Genomic DNA, 9,790 nt, shown 5'->3' with positions numbered 1-9,790 from the left:
GCAGAACCTAACACATTAGCGCAAAAGATGAGGGTGAAGCACTCATAGCAATCTTCAGCCAGAGGTGGCAAGTAGATGGCTTCCTCTAGTGGTCCTCAGTATCACAGACACCAGTCTTCAGCCAATTTGATTCACTCCATGTGATACCAAGAAATGGTCAGAAGCATTGATTAATGCAAAGGATACGGGCTCTGACAATATTCTGGCAATAGTTCTGAAGACTAGTCTTCTAGCCAAGCTGTTCCAACACAATTACAATATCAGCATCTAGCCAGCAATGTGGAAAATTATTCAGGTATGTCCTGTACACAAAAAGCAGGGCAAATCCAACCTGCCAATTACTTCCCAGTCTATTCTCAATCATCAGTGAAGTATGGACAGTGTCATCGACAGTGTTAGGGCTGACAAGTGTCATATAATATTTGCATAACACAAATGCCATGCAATGGCTATTTCCAACAAGAGACAATCTACCACCTCTGACATTCAGTGGTTTACAATTACTGAATCCCCCACTATCGGCATCCTTAGGATTACCATTGACCAGAATCTCATCTGGACTCACCATAGAAATACAGTGGCTACAACAGCTGTTCAGAGGCTAGGAACATAGCAGCAAGTCACTCACCTCCGAACTCCCCAAAGCCTATCCACCATCTACAAGGCTTAAGTCGAGAATATGATGCAATGCTTCCAACCTGCTTGGAAGGTGCTGCTCCAACAGCACTCGACAATTGACACCATCCAGGACAAAGCAGTCTGCTTTATTGGCATCACTTTCACAAATAGTTACTCCACCACTTACACTGAGTAGCAACAGTGCCTATTATCTACAAGATGCACAGCAGAAATTCACCAAAGATCATTAGACTACAGCTTCCAAACCCATGACCACTTCTATCTAGCAGGGTAAGGGCAGAAGATACACGGGAACACCACCACCTGCAAGACCCCTCCAAACAATGCACCACCTTGACTTGGAAAAATATCATCATTCCTTCACAGTTGTTGGGTAAAAATTCTGGAAATTCCTCCCTGACAGCATTGTGGGTGAACCCACAGAGCAGTTCAAGAAGGCAACTCACCACCCTTTATCAAGGGCAACTCAGGATGGGCAATAAATGCTGGCCAGCAATGGCGACCATGTTCCATGCATGAATTAAATAAAAAATACACCATTGCATGTGTCTTTCACTTGAACTGTTGATGTGTCTGTTTGATGTTCTTGCCTTTTGAAGAACGTGACATCAATTGAAAGTGATGCACTCTCGCTCACAGAATGAAATGTTTAACCAGTTGACTCCAGGTGTGGCAGCAGCCACTTTCATCTTTGTTACAAACTTGTTATTTGCATCATGATGGAAGCGAACAGTGCTTACGGTTCATGCAGAGGGTCAAATGGTCAGCCTCTCAGCATAGGTGGCCCCCAGTTGTCATAAACATTGTTAACCCTCCCTGTCAACTCCATCAGTTTCAAGGATCCCCACATTCCCATCCAACACATTTATCTTCACACTTCCAACCCACAAGCTCCAGACACATTGAATCTTCATGCAAGACAGTGGTGTACTGTTCACCTACTGAAGCCAAGGCAGTGCTGATTTTTTATGTTTCCCCCTCACACATTACCAGTTTTTCTTCCACACTTTCTCATTACAACCCCCCTTAGAAATTAAAACTGTTCCTCTTCACACTTGTTACCCTGTTGGTTTCCCAGCATCCTGTCTCCAATTCCCACAATTTAGTCCCAGCTTCTCTCACATTGCAATGGCTTCTGATATCACACCCTTGATCTTTATTGAACAGAACCTCCCCATGACTGACCAAGATCCACCCCCTAACTGGCTTCAATGGACAGCCCTGATTGATGACTGCCGAGACCCTGTCTGATCTCTGACAACTCACTGAATGACTTCCGGCAAAAAAACTCCATGGACTGGTTGTACTGGATCCATAGGGCTATCCGTGGCCCAGTTTCCAGAATGTAGAGGTATAGATCCCTGACCCCGACCACTCTAAGTGGCTAACTGATGTGTCTAAACTACTGGATTGATCTTGGATGCTGCCCATGACTAACTCTGCCAGATCTCCTTACTGAATGTTGCCTTCTCTTTACTTGGCTGAGGACTACACCCTTTAGACTTTGAGATTTGGTTGATGCACACACAGCACGCCTGCTGTGGGGGCATTGTGGAGGAGTGAGATTGATGTAGCATAATGCCATGCGGCAATATGTCCAACACTTTGGATGAATGCTGAAAACCATGACAAGCTGCCTGGCTAAGATGACAAAGTATGGAGCTGGATGAACACAGCAGGCCAAGCAGCATCCTAGGAGCACAAAAGTTGATGTTTTGGGCCTCGACCCTTCACCTTTTTCTGATGAAGGGTCTAGGCCTGAAACGTCAGCTTTTGTGCTCCTAAGATGCTGCTTGGCCCGCTGTGTTCATCCAGTCCACACTTTGTTATCTCGGATTCTCCAGCATTTGCAGTTCCCACTATCTCTGATACAAGCTGCCTGGCTTTGTGTCGGTGCTGAGAGTCAAGACAAGACAGAAGTACTGTGAGCTTTGGCTGAGGAGGCAAAACACGATAAGTCAAACCAAAAATGCTATGGATAACCTAGCGGATAGAAAGTGAGTGAGCATCAGGAAAGCAAATTAGTAGCCTTGAACTGCAGTCAGATTGAAATCATGGAGCACTTTCCCTTCATGTAAAGAGTCCTGGCACCAGCATTGCAATGAATGATGCTTCATACTCAAAAGTGCAGCATTGAAAGGCAGGACCTATTCTAAGTGGATTGGTGGTGTGCCATAAATTTACAGAGATGCCAGTATGTGCGCAATGTCAAAGTCCACAGCCAGGGTTACAGATAGTTTTATAAAAACCAAAAGAACTGCAGATGCTGAAAATCAGGAACAAAAATAAAGTTGCTGGAAAAGCTCAGCAGGTTTGGGAGCATCTGTGGAGGAGAAAACAGAGTTAACATTTCGGGTCCAGTGACCGTTCCTTGGAACAGACGTTACAGATAGTTTAATCCTTGGAGTACCTTCTGAGGTGTTAGTTAAAGTTAGAGGCTATGAGAAGCAAATGACAATTGGACCTGCCGAATAACCTCTCTGACTTTCAGGTCAGGAATTGCTGATCCAGTTCCTATCTGACAGGTGGCAAATTACAGATTAACGATGTGCGAGAACTAATAATGACATGTTAATGTATGCAAATAGGTGCAAATAGGCCTCTTGCCACTCACTCACAAGATTCTTGTCTCACTGTTGAACATTTAATTAGAAACCAGACTTAGAACATAGAACATAGAAAAGTACAGCACAGTACAGGCCCTTCGGCCCACGATGTTGTGCCATGGAATAATCCTAATCCAAAAATAAAATAACCTATCCTACATTCCCCTCAATTCACTGCTGTCCACGTGTATGTCCAGCAGTCGCTTAAATGTCACTAATGACTCCGCTTCCACGACTACCACTGGTAAACTATTCCATGCGGTCACAACTCTCTGGGTGAAGAACCTCCCTCTGACATCTCCTCTATACCTTCCTCCTAACACCTTAAAACTATGAGCCCTCGTGGCAGTCAATCCTGCCCTGGAGAAAAGTCTCTGGCTATCGACTCTATCCATGCCTCTCATTACCTTGTACACCTCGATCAGGTCACCTCTCTTCCTCATTCTCTCCAGAGAGAAAAGTCCAAGCTCAGTCAACCTCTCCTCGTAAGACAAGCCCTCCAGTCCAGGCAGCATCCTGGTAAACCTCCTTTGCACCCTCTCCAAAGCCTCCACATCTTTCCTATAATAGGGAAACCAGAACTGGACACAATATTCCAAGTGTGGTCTCACCAGGGTTTTGTACAGCTGCTGCATAACCTCGCGGCTCTTAAACTCGATCCCCCTGTTAATGAAAGCCAAAACACCATATGCGTTCTTAACAACTTTATCCACCTGGGTGGCAACTTTGAGGGAGCTATGCACTTGAACACCAAGATCCTGCTGTTCCTCCACACTGCTGAGAATCCTGCCTTTAATCCTATATACAGCATTTAAGTTCGACCTTCCAAAATGCACCACTTCGCATTTATCCAGGTTGAACTCCATCTGCCATTTCTCAGCCCAGCTCTGCATTCTGTCAATGTCTCACTGAAGCCTGCAATAGCCTTCAATACTATCAACGGCACCTCCGACCTTTGTGTCATCAGCAAACATACTAACCCACCCCTCAACCTCCTCATCCAAGTCATTTATAAAAACTACAAAGAGCAGAGGCCCAAGGACAGAGCCCTGTGGGACACCACTCAGCACTGGCCTCCAGGCAGAATATTTACCATCTACAACCACTCTCTGCCTCCTGTCAGCCAACCAATTCTGAATCCAGACAGCCAAATCACCCTGTATCCCATACCTCCTGAGCTTTTTGCTCTTGATGTTGAGAATCCCCTTACTGCTAATCACACTCTATTTTCTCACTAAATTCCAAGTCATTTAATGGCTGGGAATATTTCAGCCACAGAGTTTCACCTGCCACATTAATATATGAACAGAGTGAGACAGAAACTAAAGAGGTGTCAAAGGACACAACATATACAAGTAGAGTCAACTAAGACGATTTTGAAACAGAATAACAAACCCATCACTCTGAGCAGCAAACGCTGGAAGAGAAACTAACAACTCAAATGTGAACCACCACAAGACCCAAACATATTAAAGATCAAGCATGCCTTGCCTATAAAATAATTTACAAAACCAGGATTAACTAGATAAACAAAAAAGTGTTAATGCATGAGAACTGTTTTATATAGCAAGTACTTTGGTTAACTCACAATTACAAATGAATCTCTGTGCAAATTGGCCCCTTGTTTGTTATGAAAGGGAGGATGGATGGTTTGAAATGCAATCACATACAAATATCCTTCCTGCTTGTAGTCATATGACATATCAAGGCAATCACTGCAGGGATCTGTCTGACATCGTTCAACAAAGACAGTACAAGCTCTACTGGTGTGAGCATCTAACAAAGTCAATACAATTTATACAAAAGCTACTGAAAGAGTGAGTTGCAAGATAATAAAATGTGAGGCTGGATGAACACAGCAGGCCAAGCAGCATCTCAGGAGCACAAAAGCTGACGTTTCGGGCCTAGACCCGGCACCAGCTCTCCAAGCTAGTGTAAAGACATTGGAGGCTGTAAGAACTGCCGACGCTGGAGTCAGAGATAACACAGTGTGGAGCTGCAGGACACAGCAGGCCAGGCAGCATCAAAGGAGCGAGAAAGTTGATGTTTTGGGTTGGAACTACATTTCTTAAGAAGGGTCTCCACCCAAAACGTCAACTTTCTGGCTCCTCAGATGCTGCCTGGCCTGCTGTGTACCTCCAGCTCCACACTATGTAATCTTTAGTGCAAAGACCTCAACTTTTTATTTGCTGGAATTTGATTGTGAACTAAATTAAGAAGAGGACTGTCTTTAAAACCAAACAACATGCAAGGAATTACTGTGGTTTTAAAACATTGTCGGAACCCAATGTGAGTTGAATTTACTCTGTTGCCTTACAAATTTTGGAGGAGGTGAGATAAGCCAGCACAGCACCAAAGTATGTGTGTAGAGAGTGTTTTGTCTGGCAATTAGTAGTTGATTGATTTGTACAAATGTGACCAGTTGTGAATGCAGGATATCATTAGCCTGACAACAGCTCTCTGATTGGTTCCTGTGTGGGTAAATGGCTTGCGGCCTCTGCAATATATGGGAGTCTTTTAAAGGTCAGTTGATTAATATTCAGTACCAGCATGTTCCTGTGAAGAAGGAAGATAAGGATGGCAAAATTCAGGAACCCTAGATGACCAGAGACATTGAAAGTTTAGCCAAAAAGAAACAGGAAGCATATGTAACATTTAGGAAACTGAGATCAGATAAGGCCTTGAAGAATATAAAGGATGAGGAAAGAACTTAAACAAGGAATTAGGAGGACTAAAGGGGGCCCTGAAATATCCTTGGTAAGAATTCAGGAGAATCCCAAGGCATTTTGCATGTATATTAGGAACAACAGGGTAGTTAGGGAAAGGTTGGGTTCACTCAAGGACAAAGCAGTGAATTTTTGCATGGAGCCAGAGGAAGTGGGTGAGGTCCTTAATGAGTAATTAGCATTGGTATCACCAAGAAGAAGGACATGGATGATGGTAAGATTACGGAGGGGTATACCAATATTCTAGTGCATGTTGATGGGTGGCACAGTGGCTTGCACTATTGCCCCACAGCGCCAGGGACCTGGGTTCAGTTCTAGCCTCTGGTGACTATCTATATGGAGTCTGCGCCTTGTTTGTGTGTGCTTCCGCAGGGTGCTCTGGTTTCCTCCCACAGTCCAAAGATGTGCAAAGTAGGAGGATTGGCCATGCTAAATTGCCCAGAGTGCCCAGGGATGTTTAGATTAGGTGGGTTAGACACGGCAAATTAGGGGAATGAGTCTGGGTGGGATGCTCTTCAGAGGGGTGGTGTGGGCTTGTTGGGCCTAATGGCCTGTTTCCACACTGTAGGGATTCTATGATTTTACAGAATGAGGAGATGTTTGATATCTTAGAAGATATTAAGGTAGATACGTCCCCAGGGCTGTTTAGACGTATCCCAAGATGCTGAGGGAGGCAAGGGGACCTTGACAGAGATCTTTGTATCTTCGGCAAGGGGACCTTGACAGAGATCTTTGTATCTTCTTTAGCAGCAGGTGAGATCCTTGAAGACTGGAGAACAGCCAATCTTGTTCCTTTATTTAATAAGGGAAGAGGGTAATCCAGGAAATTATACGAGTGAACTTTAAATCAGTAGTAGGTAAATTATTGGAGAAAATCCTTCAGGACAGGATTTCCTTGTATTTGGAAAAGAATGGGCTGATTAGGGATAGTCAGTATGGCTTTGTACGGCAAACATCTCATCTCACAAATTTGATTGAGTTTTTTGGGGATGTGACCAAGATGATTGATGAGAGTAGGCTAGTGGAAGTTGTGTATATGGACTTTACTAAAGCATTTGACAAGGTCCCTCATGGTAGACTGGTCCAGAAATTAAGGGATCCACGGTACGTTGGGTACAAAATTGGCATGGTCATGGAAGACAGAGGGTAGTTGTGGATGGGGGCTTTTCTGACTGAAATCTGTGACCGGTGGTGTGCTGAAACCTCTGTTGGTTGTAACTTTTTTTATTCATTTGTGGGACATGGCAATCACTAGCTGGCCAAAATTTATTGCCCATCCCTAATTGTTCTTGATAAAGTAGGGGTGAACCTAGAAAAGATACTTCCTCTCTTTGGTCAGTCCAGAACTGGGGGTACTGTTTTAAAATTAGGGAGTCACCCTTTCAGGACAGAGATGAGGAGAAACTTTATTTCTTGAAGCATATTGCAACTTTGGAACTCTACCTCAGAAGGCAATGGAAGCAGGGTCAATGAATACTTCTAAGGAGATGGCTAGATTCTTGTTAGGCAAGTGAGTTGGGGGTTATCACGGGTAATGGGAATGTCAAATTTGAAACACCAATAGATCAGTCACATCATTATCAGCACCAGGAATTCCAGCCTTGGGTGCCCGTCGGTGCTTGCACATTCTCTCTGTGTCCGCATGGGTTTTTCCCAGTGCTCTGGTTTCCTCTCGTAGCTCAAGGATGTGCAGGTTAGATGCATTAGCCATACTAAATTACACTGTAGTGTCCAGGCAAATGCAGGCGAGGTGGCTTAGCCATTGTAAATGTAGGGTTGTAGGGAAATAGGGTATGGAGTTGGCTCTAGATGGGTATGCTCTTCTGAGCACCAGTGCAGACTCGATAGGCCCCAAATAGCCTCTATTGGCACTGTAAGGATTCTATGATCTCATTGAATGGTGAAGCAGGCTAGAGGGGCTGGATGGTGTACTTCTGCTTCTATTTTGAATGTTCATATGATTCAGTCTGTTTCAAAAATGACATCTAAAGAACAAAGAACAGTACAGCATAGGAGCAAGGCCTTCGGCCCACCAAGCCCGCGCCAACACATGATGACTTTTTAAACTAAAAATGTTTTGCCTCTACGCAGTCCATATCCCTCTATTTCCCATCTATTCATGTAACTGTCAAGATGCCTCTGAAACGTTACTATTGTATCTGCTTGTACCATCTCCTCCTGCAGTGGATTTCAGACACATTCCACCCTCTGTGTTAAAAGCTTGCTTTCACATCTACGAATATATAAATGAGATGGTCAAGATATTTCTTAACATTCTGGATTATTTACAAGAGAAAGTAATTATAAAAATCAAAATACTTGCTCTAAGATAGGTTTATATCTACTTGTATGAATCTGCTCAAGTCAGAACTTATGCCAAATATTAGTTTAATGCTCATGACAGTAAGAACGTTGCAAATGAGAAGCCATTGAGAAAATTCACTCCAATTTGTGCTGACACTATTATCAGGACTCTGTTAAGGTTAATGGTTTATACAAAAAATATATTTATACAGTAAAATGTAAACTAATTCATTTACAGAACCTGTTTCTGAATTTTTATAGTAATGTTTATTACAATAACAACCTCTCCACAAACCCTTGAGTATATTCATATTTTATATATATTCTGTCCATGAGTTCTCCACCAACAAGGGAGAGAAATTCATTTGTGAAACACTGAGATAAATGAAGAATTCCACTGCATGGTCCTCTGCATTGTCTGCCCTGGGGGAATTAATGTGAGTCTGTGTAACAATGCTACACATATTAATTTGTCCCCATATGTTTATATGAAGGATGGCAAATGTATTGACATTTAAACCAATTTCTTCATCACTGTAACACAAACTGAAACATTGTCATTGATATATATGTGGATGTACTATGATAACGAAAACATCACTATCTAAAATAGGAATGCTGAATGGTAGTAGACAGCAGTTTAAATTGGAAATGCAATTTAAATGGATATCCTGACAATCACAGCCAAGAAAGGTGGCAGGGAAAGAGTCCCTGACCACGGAATAAGCATTTTCATAAAACACATTGCTAAGGATTAAATAAATTAAGTTTATCAAAAATATAAATACTTATGTCAGGTGTTTGAAATTAGTGCTTAAATATTTGTCATGGCAGAATTCAGTTTAGAAGTTTGCATGTGGTGAATGTTTATTAAGTATGTCTGTCTTGCATATGCAGTCACCTGAATTATTTGTGCAGTTCACACAACTGATTTGGAAAGGGCATGTGACAGAATAAGCTTTACAGCAGAACATTCAACAAACAAATGCTTCATCACACTCAGCTCTCAGGCTGGATCTCCTGACGTTCTGGCCATATAGGTTTGGTGGTCAACTAATGTTATCATCTTGGTTTACATGAGTTTCTGGTAGAATATCACACAAGAGTCCAAAAAACATTGATTAAACAGCTCTAGAAATTAACAAAAGGCAGAGGATTTGTTATTCTATTGCTTGTTTGATGTTGTTAGCCTGTAGCACAGATTTTGTGGTCAATGGTTAAGCAATGATGCTCACTTTGTTTCTGTCTTCAATGGAGGCCCAACCAGTTTCCATCAACCATCACTGTCCTCCACTTGGCTGAACTTATTCACTCATTGAACAATTTGTCCCTTGATTCCTTTAACATTCTCCAAATAGAAGGTACCCATATGAACCCCCTCCCTCAATTGTTATTCCTATTGATTGATAATTATATTGGTGCCATTGTAGTCATGCGAGAACTGCATTATTGTGATTAAACAGCAATAAGCTTTATTCATAACTATTTCGAGTGATGTGCAGTTTCTAACGACTC

Source organism: Stegostoma tigrinum, chromosome 2 (genome assembly GCF_030684315.1).
Source record: "Stegostoma tigrinum isolate sSteTig4 chromosome 2, sSteTig4.hap1, whole genome shotgun sequence".
NCBI lineage: Eukaryota > Metazoa > Chordata > Chondrichthyes > Orectolobiformes > Stegostomatidae > Stegostoma > Stegostoma tigrinum.
The sequence above is the reverse complement of the archived record's forward strand: the minus strand, read 5'-3'. Positions refer to the sequence as shown.